The sequence below is a fragment of the Phocoena sinus genome, chromosome 1 (assembly GCF_008692025.1).
Source record: "Phocoena sinus isolate mPhoSin1 chromosome 1, mPhoSin1.pri, whole genome shotgun sequence".
In the NCBI taxonomy this organism is placed as follows: domain Eukaryota; kingdom Metazoa; phylum Chordata; class Mammalia; order Artiodactyla; family Phocoenidae; genus Phocoena; species Phocoena sinus.
Window position 1 is genome coordinate 158462992 of NC_045763.1, and position 15509 is coordinate 158478500.

Below are 15509 nucleotides of genomic sequence, written 5' to 3' on the forward strand. Positions count from 1 at the left end.
TTTAATGTTAACTGCCTTCCTCCGTGAGGAGAGAAAACATATTGCAGAGCCGTGATATGAGTTACAGTAGCTGAAAAGTAAATTTCCAAAAAGCAACCTGCTCCAAATTTCCTGGTTTCAGATTTCAGGACAGAGAGAAATGCTTGAGAATGTATGAGTCACGATACGCTCTTAGTAATTTCGCTAGAACCTCAAGGATGAGGTGCTGGTGTTGCATACTGCTTGCATCTGGATGGAATTAGAGCTTTTAGTGTTTCCTCAGGAAGTCTTATTAATAGCAGAGGACTAAAGTAATAAGTGTGTGGCATGTATAGCATTTGAGGAAATGAACAATGCCAGAGAAGTTTTATCAGGACTTGCTGTTTGTTCTTTCTCTACTCCTGGGGAAACAGATGTATTGATCAGATTTTTAGAGAAAAACAGCCTGCAATGGGTTTACATGATAGAATAGGAGTTTTGTTTTTCATGATAGCCCAGGAAATATCCTGCCAGAAAGACTCAAAGAGCTGTTAACCTGATTGGCAAAAGGAAGGCTGTAACACATAGAGAAGGTAAAAGATATCGGGTTAATTTCTGGTTTAAATTCTCTTAGCCTCTTATGGTAACATTGCTGACTCTGGATATATCTTTTCTTTTATTTTTTCTTTCTTTTTTTGCGGTACGCGGGCCTTTCACTGTTGTGGCCTCTCCCGTTGTGGAGCACAGGCTTTGCACGCGCAGGCTCAGCGGCCGTGGCTCACAGGCCCAGCTGCTCCGCGGCATGTGGAATCTTCCCGGACCGGGGCACGAACCCGTGTCCCCTGCATCGGCAGGCGGACTCTCAACCACTGCGCCACCAGGGAAGCCCTGGATATATCTTAATTCAAAATTATTATATTTCAAACTTAAGGAGTCACTAATGAAAATGTCTTAAGAATAACCACATTTTCTTCCCTACCCCTACCACTAAATCTCCAGCTCTGTAAAGTAGTCCAGAAATTAAAAATGCTTTGTGTAGCTATGAAATTGAAAAATGAAATATACATTATTAAAGATGTCAAACTAAAACTAATAACAAGATAAGTGGGCACCACATAAGCCACATGATTGTGTACGTATAAGCTGTAGCATTTCCTGTTTGTTTTTTTTTCTTGACTGAATCCATTACATAGAGAAACACACTTAAGTGGGTAGAAATAAAAAAAACAATTAATGGCTCATATAACTGAAAAGTTCAGGAACCAGGTTTCAGGTGGAGCTGGATCTAGCTACTCAAATGATGTCATCAGGATTCTTTCTCCAGCTTTCAGCTCTGCCTTACTCTGCATTAACTTCATCCTCAGGAAGATCTCCCCATATAATGGTTCCGAGCAGTTACAGATTTATATTTTTAACTTGGTAACCCCAAAAGAAAGCCAGTTTCAGCCAAAGTCCTGGAATCGAGTCTCATAATTGGGTTTGGGGCCCATCCTCGAACCAATTACTGTAGCCATAGTGATGGAATGTATCTGATTGATCTCATCTGAGTTGTCCATCCTCCCCAGGAGCTAAATAGATTGAAAGTGGGTAAGGGGCTCATTCCCAAGGAAAAGCAGTATACTGTCATCAGAAGAGGGAAGGATAGGTGGTGAGAAGACAAAGCAATCCATTTACACTTCAATTGGAATTGGTAAATATGTTGAACTTATTTAAGGAGGTGAGAATTTTTTTAAAAAATCAGTCTATCAGTTATTTATATCCGAACGTGAGCAGCCCCCATTGGGAAGGTACATGCTTATTCAAATCATGTGAACTTTTACTCAACATAATTTTTTTTTAACTCCAGTTTTTAAAAAAAAAAATAGGGGCTCCCCTGGTGGCGCGGTGGTTGAGAGTCCGCCTGCTGATGCAGGGGACGCGGGTTCGTGCCCCGGTCTGGGAGGATCCCACATGCCGTGGAGCGGGTAGGCCCGTGAGCCACGGCCGCTGAGCCTGTGCGTCCGGAGCCTGTGCTCCGCAACGGGAGAGGCCACAACAGTAAGAGGCCCGCGTACCGCAAAAAAAAAAAAAAAAAAATAGGATGGCCAGGGAAGACCTAGTTTATTTATTTTAAAATTTTAAAAATATTTATTTATTTATTTATTTTTGGCTGCATTGGGTCCTAGTTGTGGCACAAGGGCTTGTCTCTAGCTGTGGCGTGCAGGCTCCAGAGCAGGCGGGCTCAGTAGTTGCGGTGTGTGGGCTTAGTTGTCCCATGGCATGTGGGATCCTAGTTCCCCGACCAGGGATGGAACCCATGTGTCCTCCATTGGAAGGCGGATTCTTAACCACTGGACCGCCAGGGAAGTCCCTGAACTCCATTTTTGAATTGCCTCCTGAGTCAGTTTACAATAACTTTTACATCAAATATCTAACAATATTAAATAGACTAGCATTCTCTCCCACTGTTTGAGAATGAATATGCACAGCAAAATTCCAAAAATGGAATTTAAAAAATGATCTGAGCAGAAGAATTAATGGATTAAGACTAGAACTTCCTACAGAACCTATTTTGAAGGGGACATTACTCACTGGGTATAGAAGTCATTTTTAACCAGGTCCTTACTCTAAAAGAAAGGTTGGCCTTACTGTCATTCTGACCATAAGTGCAAAAGGAGGCAGAACGTTTAAGAGCTTATTCCTGAGAGACATTCTTATGGGAGAGCTGGAGGATGGAAGTTGTGAAATTGATTAAACAAGGAGGCCATTAGACTGAGGTGGCTCTAATGCTTTCATGGTCTATGTAAGCAAACCAAAATCTAAGCCTGCAAATGCCTCAAGGTTATGAAATCAAGACCAAGACGCTAAGGACAGCTGATCACAAACAGCCAAGTAAGTCATAAGCCATAGCAGCCCAAAAAATGTCCTTTCTTTGTTTTCATTCCTGTTCTGTAATATCTTTCCCTGGCTTCTGTTGGCAGAGTGTTCCTAACCATTGCCTGGTTGGAATTGATAATTGCTGAAATAAACTCTTTAAATTTTCAATAAACCGCACTTTATTTTTTAGCAAGTGAAGCAACAGCAATTTTGTAGTTCACACACCTTCTCGCTTACCTGCAGGCTCATCACCTCATGGTGTGAGGCAGTGACCCAGCCAGCAACGGCTCCACCCTGCCCTGGACCCCCTTCAGCTTCTCCCACTCCTGGTCCGGCTGTGGGTGGCAGCACCCTGGCTTAGACATATACCCACACCATAAATGTCAGAGGCAACAAAATCTGGTATGGGTTTCAGTTTGTCCTGAGGGACTCCCTCTCGGGCTTATGAGTTCCAGATTGCTCTTATTCTTTCTTTACATTCATATTTCCTTCCTGGCTGCCCATCCTGTGGACTTTAAACTCCAACATCAGATGCAAAGAGAATAGACTTTCAGAGACTCATAAGCACTGTCTACACTGTGTAGGATCAAATCCCTATAAAAAAATGCCTTAATATATGCGTGTGTGTCTGTCTGTACATATATAAATTTTAAGAATGTAATACAATAAACAAATGGGACTTAATCAAACTTATAAGCTTTTGCACAGCAAAGGAACCATAAACAAAATGAACAACAACCTACAGAATGGGAGAAAATATTTGCAAATGATGTGACCAACAAGGTGTTAATTTCCAAACTATACAAACAGCTCATACAGCTCAATATCAAAAAAAAAAAAAAACCCAATCAAAATGGGAACAGAAGATCTAAATAGACGTTTCTTCAGAGAAAACATACAGATGGTCAAGAGGCACATGAAAAGAGGTTCAACACTGCTAATTATCAGAGAAATGCAAATCAAAACTACTGTACAATGAGGTGTCACTTCACACTGGTCAGAATGGCCATCATCAAAAAGTCTATAAGTAATAAATGCTGGAGAAGGTGTGGAGAAAAGGGAACTCTCCTATGCTGTTGGTGGGAATATAAATTGATGCAGCCACTATGGAGAACAGTATGGAGGTTCCTTAAAAAACTAAAAATAGAACTACCATATGATCCAGCAGTCTCACTCCTGGGCATATATCTGCATAAAACTCTAATTCAAAAAGATGCATGCACCCCAATCTTCATAGCAGCACTATATACTATAGCCAGGACATGAAAGCAACCTAAGTGTCCATTAACAGATGAATGGATAAAGAAGATGTAGAATATATATATATGCTGGAATATTACTCAGCCATAAAAAAGAATGAAAAAATGCTATTTACAGCAACATGGATGGACCTAGTGACTATCATATTAAGTAAAGTTAAGTCAGACAGAGTGAAACAAATATCATATGATATCACTTATGTGTGGAATCTAAAAAACATGATACAAATGAGCTCATTTACAAAACAGAAACAGACTCACAGTCATAGAGAACAGACTTGAGGTTGCCAAAGCAGAGAGGGAGTGGGGGAGGGATGGACTGGGAGTTTCGGATTAGCAGATGCAAACTAGTATATATAGTATGGATAAAAAACAACGACCTACTGTATAGCACAGGGAACTATATTCAGTAGCTTATAATACCCTATAATGGAAAAGAATTTGAAAAACTATATATATATTTTATACATATATATATATATATATAAAACTGAATCACTTTACTGTATACCAAAATGTAGCACAACATTGTAAATCAACTATACTTCAATTAAAAAATTCTATACAATAAAATTTTAAGTATTAATTTTCTTATTTAGTATATAGTGATCTTTTTAAAATGTTGAAAATTTGAGAAGCTAATTTAGTGTTTTAGATCATGATAATAGCACTTAGTTTGCTAGTTGTTTATTGATAACCCAACATTCTAACAATTTTCATAATTTACTAGAACATACAAGTTTTATTGAGCCTACAAAATTATATCAACTTTTATGTTTAATAAAGATAATATTTTCCTGTCTAGTCCCAATCAGGCATTTGACACTCTCATCGCATTCCCTGTCCCATGGCACCAGATTAAGAAAACACAAGAATCTGCTTTTACAAATGTCCCTAAAGGTCCCTCCCAAGGAGAGATGCTCATGGTAATAAACAAATGGAGTAAGAAGAGAAGGAAAGTTTGTGTCTTAACTTCATTACACCGATCAACCTATTTTTATTATGTGTGTCTGATGTTATATATTTTTTTTAAATTGTGCCCTGAATTATTTTAGATCTCAGGTTTTTGGATTACAGCGCTCCTCTTTTCAAATGATAACAATAAGCCTAGCGACCTGTCCAAATTATTACATGTTTCAAAATCTGTTTGTTATTCTAAAGGAATAATATACATTGGAGCGCCTGTCTTATTACAAAAATGTTCTTGAGATTTCATTTACTGCTCTAAATAAATAGTTGCATGGTTTGCATTTACATATACCCACTTTCAATATCAGAATTCCAATATAAAAAGAACACCCAAAAGCTCCTTTAATAAATGTGAAGAATTCTGTACAATAAAAAACTTAAGCCTTAGGCTTTTTTTTCCCCATAATCTTTTGTATAGTGAAAATAGTACACAGTCTGAATATCCTTCATAATAGATACTTAGTTCACTCTCACTGCTCTGCATGAGATAGATCAGTATTCAGTTCTAATATTTGCCAGTGAGAAAGAAACACCCAGAAGTTAGGTGACGTGTGGTAACATAGTAAGCAGCTATGTCAAAACTAGAATTTACAACTTTTAATTCTCAATACCCAGGGTATTCAAGCCACAGTCCTGAAAATTATGCTTTCCTAGTAATAAATGTCAACTCTATTATATACCTGAATTGTAAAATGAAATCTGCTATAGAATTCCATTTACCATTTTAACTAGAAAACCGGAAAACACAATCCAGGAGAAAATGAATATCAAAACTGTAGATAATCTTTTTATGAACTGAAAACAGCTTAATTAAACCAACAGGGCAGGTAAGGCAATTCTGTTATTTAATAACAAGCCTCAGCCATTTACAATAACCATCTTAATAATCAATACCATGTTGAGACTTTCACCTAGCATTTATTTTAAGGAATGTCTTGTTTTGAACAATCATTTTAAATCCTAGTAAACTGAAGAATTAATTAGCAAGCATGGAGGCTCAGCAAACTAATGCCTTAGTCTGTCCAACCATCTGCTTAGGAGCAACCTTCTCAAATCTTCGCATTACGGAGGATGGGGGAGCACAGATTTCCAAAGCTTATGCTGGTACACAAGTTGCTCCTCAGTACTTAACCATTCCATCTTCCAAAAACTCACGAAGAAACAAGACAGGACACATACAGGAAGGGGAATTCTAGGAAAGGTAGTTTAGCCCAGCCAGGCTGACACGTTACAAAGCCACCACACCTACACTGAATCAGTCACCAAGTCCTGATCATTCACCCTCTTAATCTCCCCATTGCACTTGCTTCTCTCACCTCCACTGCCACCATAGCACACCCAAGCTATTCTAATGGCCCTCCAACTCACCTCTCTGCTTCTTCCTTGTAACTGATACTCAGGCTAATTGGTTATTCAAAATAGGATCCAATGTCCTGCTTAAAACACATAACTGCCCTTAGAATAAAATGCTGCATCGATAGCATGACCACGACAGCCTACAGTGAGTTGACTGCTGTGCCCACTCCCACCTGGTCGCCTGCCCCTGGCTGTGGGCACTCTGAGCTCCAATGAACTTACTCTTTCTATGATAGCACCAAGGTTCCTCTTACCTTACTGGTTTACATATGCTGATTCCTTTTCCTCTAACATTTTCCTTTATCTTTCCCTCTTTTCTCCTTCCCATAAAACTCTTTCCTGCTGAGCTCCGCTCCCTACTGAGGTCTCATGTGCATATAGCTAGGTGGAGAAGCCTCCCCACCTGTGCTGCCACCTCCCATGGTGCCCTGTTCAACCCTCCACGTAACACTGCCACATTGTGCTATTTAATGCTAATCTTCCCTGCCAAGCTCTGGGATGACAAAGATGGTGCCTGTCTTGTTTATTGTTATATTTTCACAGGCTGGTGCATAGAAGGTGCTCAGTAAGTATTTTCTTAGTAAGGGAAATAATTAAAGATTGTTAAGAATTACAGAACAAAGCCCTGCCCTCCCCATCCTAGCTGGAGACAGAGTAGATACAGATTTGTTAACAGTAACAGTGCACATGAGATTGCTTTTGTGGAATTTTATTGAAGTCACTGTCTAGGAGACAGGAAAGGCATTCCTGAGGGAAAGTGTGGAAGCTGAGACTTGACACACCGGGTGGGATCGAGGCAGAGGGAAGAGGGTCTGCAGCGTCACGCAGGTGAGAGATCACAGCATAGGTGAGGGTTCACCTGAGTTGAGAGGCAGAAACTGAGGCCCAGGCAGAAGAGGCAAGACCAGACGTCATGACATGCTCAGGATTTGAAACTTCTCTCCCATATGGAAGGAGAAGCTGTAAAGAGCTGTGATGCAGGCCTGTGCCTCCACATTTGTATTCTGGAGAATCATCTGCAGCTATGTACTGATGGAAGATGGATTGGGAAAAGTGAGCCGTGGGTGTTAGGCTCTTCCAAGTTTTAAGTGTTAGAAACTTGCTTAGTTCATGGGGGACTGTTGAGGGATTCATGGAGAAAGTAGGGAAGAGATAACCATGTCAGCAAGACCTTGTGAAAATTAGAACAATGCTCTGTGCTCGGGTCCCTGTGCTGTCTTGGTGCCCATTCTGCTTTAGGCTGTCTCTGGTGCCTCCATGTGCAGGTGTGTGTCTGCAGCCTCTCTGTGTGTTTCCCAAGAGGGAGGATTTGATTGGCAGCCGGTTTTAATCCAGTGTGGACCACTCCCACCTCTCATTCCCTATCCCACTTTGGCAGGACTCTGATGCTGGACATCCTCCTAGGCCTGCAATTGGCTGCCTTTGGGTCAGCATCTTTCATCAGCTGTGGGGATGTGGTAGAACACATAAACAGTTTGGCTTAAGAAACTTCCAGGAAGAGTGCTGTAGGCATGGCAGGCACTCTAAGGCAGGGGTCCCCAACCCCTGGGACACAGACCAGTACCGGTCCATGACCTGTTAGGAAGCCGGCTGCACAGCAGGAGGTGAGTGGCGGGAAAGTGAGCAAAGCTTCATCTGTATCTACAGCCTCTCCCCATCACTCACATTATCGCCTGAGCTCCGCCTCCTGTCGGATCAGCTGTGGCATTAGATTCTCATAGGAGCGCAAACCCTACTGTGAACTGCCCATGCGAGGGATCTAGGTTGCGCACTTCTTATGAGAATCTAATGTCTGATGATCTGAGGTAGAGCTGAAGCGGTGGTGCTAGCACTGGGGAGCGGCTGCAAATACAGATTATCATTAGCAGAGATTACACAGTAGACTGGACATAAGCAAAGCACTTAGGGTGTCACTGTCTCCCATCACCCCCAGATGGAACCAACTACTTGCAGGAAAACAAGCTCAGGGCTCCCACTGATTCTGCATTATGGTGAGGTGTATAATTATTTCATCATATATTACAATGTAATAATAATAGAAATAAAGTGCACAATAAATGTAACGTGCTTGAATCATCCCAAAACCATCCCCCTCAGCCCCCCACCCGCAGTCCGTGGAAAAATTGTCTTCCGTGAAACAGGTCCTTGGTGCCAAAAAGGTTGGGGACCTCTGCTCTAAGGCTTCTCAGAGAAGAGAGTGGTGCTGAAAAACCCCTCCCTTGGGCGTGTGTTACAGGGCCTGTGCCAGAGGTAGGAGATCTGCCGAAAGGTTTTTGTACCAGTGAGAGGTGGTGAGGACCAGAACAAAGATACAGGCAACATGTATGAAGAAGAAGGGGTGAATTAAATATATATATTGAGGAGGTAGAATTGGCAGAACTTGGTGACTTGATTGATTGGGTTAGAGGCGTGAGAAAACATGACTCCTAGGTAGAAATGGGCGGGTTCTACCTAGTAATATTCAGTGTATTGGGAAGCACAGGAAGAGAAGAAACTGATTTACTATGAGAGAGGGTGGGAGTTGGGCTTTAGATATGTTTGCTTCTTAGGCATCATTTGGACCCCTAGATTGATTGATGCAATAGGCAACTGACTAATGTGTCTGGGGAAGATCTGGGTTGGCTATCCAGTCAGTGCATTGAGGAAAAAGTTCAAAGCGAGAGAATGGATGGATCACCTAAGGAGAATATGCAGAATGAAAGAAAGCAGTCTGAGGAGCAGTTGAGGTAAATAAGCTGATGCAGACTGGGATGAGGTAAATAAGCTGATGCAGACTGGGATGAAGTAAACAGGCAGTCCCATCCCTGAGAAACATACAATGCAAGTAAAGCACTAGTATTTTAGACATTTGTAAGGTAATTTATCAGTGAGCCTTCAAATGTATTTACTGAAAATTATATTTACATCTCAGATTTCTTTCTGCTGCTTCTAGCAAGATTTGACTGCATGTCCGAAAACTTCAACTGTATCAGATATTTGCATCACCTTCAGCTGTTCTTTAGATTGCTAAAGATGTAGTTTGTGGTGTGCAAGTGTGAACAGATGTAGAACAGGAGATTAAATTCGAGAGGTATTTAGCCATTCATTTTTTTCTATATTTATCAGTTTTCTATATTTACCACCATTTGTAGTGTAATGAAGGTGTTAGGTTTACTACCCTTTAGTTAATGCCCTTTGTGAAATGGTACTTCATTAGATTTAAGCTTATCACTGCCAGGGCAAAGAATGTTCCTTGTGTTCCTGTGGTTAATATCTTTGTTAAGGTACGTCAGCCTAAATACTCTAATATTATTTAAGTAATGTCTTTTGTTTTTATTTCCAGTGTACTTCTTGACAACTTTTTTGATGTTTTTAGCTGCATACTGACCGATCCCAGACCACTAATTTTCAAATTGCAGATTGTGACACATGGGCTGTGAAATCAATTTAGTCAGTCATGTCAGTCTTTAAAAAAATTAAATGAAATGGAACAGAAAATATTACACTGTATCACATGTAGAAAGGATAAGTTTGACTTATGAAAATTTTGTTTCAGTTGAGTGTTGGTTGCATGTGTTTGCATATGTGTGCATGAAGGTGTGTATATGTATGTTTATGAGTACAGGATTGGGATAAAAAACTTATTTCTTACAGTGGACTGTAGTTTAAAAAAAGGTTTTATTTTGAGAAACACTGTCCTGACTCCTTTTGGGTTGATACATGCTAACTTAGACCCCATTACACTGTGGCTGTGAACCCTTTTTTCATCTTAGGAATCCCAGAATTTAGCACAATGCTTTGTACGGGGTAGACATCAAGCAAATACTCATACAATAAATGAGTGAGTGAATGAGTGTATGAGCATTAGGGTAGTATGGGTTAATTTTCCCTGTACTCATTATCCTACATTTGCTGATGTTCAGGATAGGCTGATACAGGGAGAAAATAAGGACAAGAAATCAACTCGGTCCCTTCATGAGCTTTAAAAAAGGAAATTCGATTTGGACAGAAACAATTACTATGCATCGCAGTCATTGCACTGCACAGAGAATGCCTGGGACACTAAATGGAAATGCTATATATTGCATGTTTACAAAGTTTTGAAATATTACTGCACAGCCACAATCTTGTTCATTCCATTTATAGTAAATATATCAGTCATTTAAAAAAAATTCTTTGTTCTGTTAAGGAACAATTTATCCTGATTCTTGAACTTCCATATAAAATGGTCCAGCTTAGTGAATATCTGATTATGGCTAGGAAAAACACAGGCAGATATTTTAACATATTTTGTTCTCTTTCGTGATGAACAAAATTGCAGAGCTTTGTATTTCTCAGGTACCTGGGTCATGAGACTTTAGCCAGTGACATCTTCCCAGTGGGAGCTGTTCTCTCTGGAATGAGCTAAGTTTAGTCAGCTTCTCAGATGGAACTTGAAGGCAGAGAAACTCACGGCTAATAGAAATAGAAAACAGCAGATGAATCCCACACTCCTGGCAAAGAGCAACTGAAATCACTGGTGCAACATCCTGAGAAATTGAACCTTCCACCTGAGGGAAAATGTCAAATGTTCTCTTGTACGATATCTGAACAGCTTATGCAATTTTATAGTAGAAAAACCTGCAATAGATTTTTATCTAGTTTACTTTTCTCTTCCTGTTTTCTGTTAGCTATTAGAGTGAATTCATTGTATAATGGTGAGTAACCAGAATTAAGTGATCAACATATCAAACCATTTTTCATCAAAACTCTAATGATAGCAGAGACTCTCAAAATTTGAAATTATCCATAGCACAACAAATAGCTGCTCACACACTCTCACCAAAAAGTATCATCTTGTACTTGAGGAATATAATAAATGATTTTTTTTAGTACGTTTTTGTGTTCATAGCATTTCAGGGTTGAAAGGACTCCTAAACTCCTACCAAATATTGGCCCATCAACTGGTGCTAGCTGCAGACGATGTTTTTCTGGTTTGCAATAAAAGGAAAATCTAAGGACAGTGTAGTGATGTTTTTCAATAAACAAAATGATTCTATTTGCAGGGCTGTTCTTTATTCTGTGATTATCGCTATCCTACTTTTTTTGTATAAAGATAATCCTTTTTTTAAAAAAAGTAAAATTATGGTGATAGTTGATCTTTTTTTTTTTCCAAATGCTGGGAAAAGGGTGGCAACCGTGAACTGGGAACTACTGATCTATTCCAGACCTCTAGCTGGTATTTGAATCCCTTCCTCAGTTCTTCCCTTTGCCAGATCACTGTCAGAAACAGGGAATGTACTCTCTCCCGGAGAATATGCATCTGAAGAGAATGTTCTTAGAATGCTCTGTAATGCTGCTTAGAGCTCTCTTCATTGAGGATGTGTCTATCTAAAAGTTACCCTAATGGCCCTATTTGACCTCGGTGCCTGGGAGGACGCAACTAATCAGAAAATGTGTAGAACTGCTTCATTTCTTGGTGAGACACTTTCATATATATTCTAAATTATTTTAGTGATTCTCTTTACAGTATATGCATTATAAAGAATATTGTTAAAATGAAAAGAGCTCTGATGAACCAAATTACTTCCATTCCCTACTAGTGAATTTTTCAGTTTTAATTTGCAATGGAATGAAACCCCAGAAGGAGAAAATTGAAGCATATTTTGAATTTATTATAATAGTATTAACTTGTACTTGGGGAAAATAGGTTGACAATTTAGAGCAGCTATCCTCTGAAATGTGATCCTTAATCCTGACAGCTTGTACATTTCATAGTCTTTGTGTTAAATTATTATCATAGTTTCTAATCAATCCCTTACATTGAAAGGTACTTTACGGTTTACAAAGCTGGTTCACGTCACAGTCTCACTTAATCTTTATGATAATCCTGTGTGATGGTAAACCAGAACACAAAAATAGTAAGTTACTTGCTTAAGTTCAAGCAACTTGTAAATAACAGGGCCAGGGTTTAATCCTAGGTCCCCTGACTCCAAATCCATAGCTTTCCCAACAGACCAGGAAAACCTGTATCTGGGTACAAGGATTAATACTCTTCCTCTTATCTTCAAGTTTTCAGCACAGCATCTGATGTTAAATCCACTAAGAGAAGGTACATCAAGGAATACATGATCAATGGTGAATCTCTGGTAAATAGACTTTTAGATCAATTTGTTCTATCTAAATAGAGTCAAACCAACAGTAAGATCAGTCTTCCACTATTCTGTGTACACATGAGCCCTCAGTAAATATTGTTGACAGACTGTTGTAATAAAGTTAGCACACAAAACTTAAATAACTAAAAAGTCATGATACTTCTGACTTGGTACAAACCCAAAGGCACTTCAGTAAAGAATTCTGGATATATATATATATTTTTCTATGTTTTATATATATATATATATATATATATATATATATATATACAGAGAGAGAGAGAGAGAGAGTACAATGATTATATATATGTGTGTGTGTGTATATATATATATATATTACATAGAGCATATATCTATATATAATTTGCTCATAGAATTTCTCCCAACTCAGCTTATGATTTTGAGTGACCAACCCAAAATAAGCTTTTCTCTCATATTTTTTTCTTTCACAAGAGAGAGCAGTTCAGAATAGTAATAGTAATTAGTATTCTGTAAGCAGCAACCCATCTTCAGCTGCAATGGCACGGTCCAAACAACCTAAGCCAGAATCCATATGATAGGAGCTCAGTTCTTTTTATTTACTTATTCTAAACACATGTGGTCTCTATATCTCAGTGGCTCGGGACTGTGATTATAAGGCAGGATGACAATTTGTACAAAGGAAAACGGTTATTTGCTTAGCTAAAGTTTAAAGCTGCTAAACAGACTACTATGAAATATAGAATTTGCTTATGCTTTTACCTGCTGGCTGTAGCAAGTCACCTATGTTCAACAGTTTCTCAAGGACAAGAGAGAATTCGTGCTGGCTTTATATCAAAAAGCTAAACTCCAAGTAGACAAGAGAAACAAAAGCAAGAGCAGGACCAATAGATAAATGAGCCCTTGTTAGTGGACTAAAGCGGCTGCTACAAATAGGACAGCGGAAGGAGGGGTGGGAGGGGCAGAGTGAAGCAAGGTCAAAGAAGGATGATATCAATAGAGTATCTCCAAATAGCACAGAATGCAGCAAGAAGTAGCAGCAGATGTCAGTCCAGCCCAGTGTCAACCCCCGTGGAGCTATGTAGAAAGACTTGGAAAGAAACAGCAACACTGCAGTTGGTATTAGGAGTAAAGAGAGAGCAGATGATACCTTTCTCCCCACGAATTGAAAGCCACAACTTGCCACTGGCCGCAGCCTCAGCTCCTTCTAACTGGCCTCACTCAAGCTTATAGATTTTTTTCTCTTTAAGTCAGATCTTTACTCCCCTCCATTCTTTTTGATTTCTTTTCTTCTTCCAGACTCTCTTGCTGCCAATTCTGACTCTGATCATCACCCCACTGGCTGTTTCTTGCCTATGCCACCAGGTACTCTGGTTCCAGATGCTTACCCTGGCCTCAGCAACGTTCCAGGACTGACGATGCATAACCAAGAGAATATATTTACTGCAGCACTCAGAAAATTCCCATCATGATTTTAGACATTGCTGGCATGGATTGACTTTCATAACTGTGGAGGAAAGCCAAAAATGTATAAAGGAAGTCTGTTTTCAGAGTTCATATCCCTTAATTTTAGTGAATGGATGTGGGTGTGTTGAAAACTTAGTTTCTTAAGAACTTCCTAAATTTCATAATTATTTCATTTTCATCCGCTCACAGATGGCTTTGCCCTGGGTGTAAAATTGAAGAGCCAATATAAAATGATGCTACCTTTACTCTGGCAGTTAAATTTTAAATTTCAAACATTGGTTTTCAGAACCTTGGAGAGCATCAAGCTCAGCCCTCCACTTCCCTCTCTGGAGCCAACTCAAGTGTAGGCTGATTTCTTCCGTAAAAATGTGAAATAAGAAATAATGGGATAAGTTGACAGTGAAACTAGTAAATTTTGTAACAGAAATGCCTTCCACAATAACCTGTTTTTACAGTTTAAGTTTCTGTTTTATAGTGTTGCATGGATTTGGAGTCAATAAGACAGGTCCTGCCAGTTATGCACCCTTAGGCAATCCCCCTAAGCCTTAGCTCTTCTCTTCTGTAAAATGGAGCTACACGTAGTAGCTACTCCACAGGGTTGTTCTGTTGATTACATGAGATAATGCGTGTAAAACCTGTAGCATACAGCGAGCACTGACTGCTTTCTCCATACTTTCGAGTGAGTTGTTTCTGACCTAGTTGACAGCAGCTACAGTGACCAATACTGAGGGTCTGGGGACTCTTTCAGGCATTCTTTTCCAGGAGAATGGCTTACCCAGAAAGTAAGGAAGCAGCTCAGTCCCAGCCTTGTCAGTTTCAGCTTTGTGTTCTGGAGTTGGGCCTCCAGTTTTCCTCATCCACTACCCAGAACTTCATTTGAGTGCAGTTTACCTGTTTGGTCATTTCAATAGTGTTATCAGCTTTTGATGGTGTTTCCTTGCTTTTCCTTGTGCCTCTCTCAGAGACAATTGGATCATACATCTGTTTGTTCATGTCACACATATTTATTGAACATCTACTTAGTGTCAATATTGTATTAAATGCTTGAGTAATGAACAAAAGGAAATGATCCTTTTTCTCTTTGGAGGAAATTTCTCACCATAGGAATCTTGGTAGAAGTTGGAGCCCACCTCCCATTATTGAAGCTAAAAGGGCCAGACTACTCATTTCTCAGTCTTCCTTGCAGTTGGGGCCAAGGCACATGACCTAGACTCAGTCAGTTAGACTAACCTGCCACAGACTAGTGATCCAAAAATGTAGACATAGTGAAAGATTCTTTCTGGTGGTAGCAGTGGTAGCTGAAACATACAAGTTCCAGGGCTCCAAGAATGGTGGTGTTGACAACAATGTACGGTGCCCAGTGCTGGCACTGTTGGGGCCGCAAGTTACTGTGACTCGTGTCTAACATGACTGCACAGCAGAATCAGCCAGACGAGTTTAGCGGCATGATTTGGGCTGTGGTTCTGCATGCATAACTTCCTTTGCTCTTGGCCATTTTTCTGAGGCTGTTTCTGTAGCCCTCCTGGAAGCTCTATAAGCAATCTATTATCCA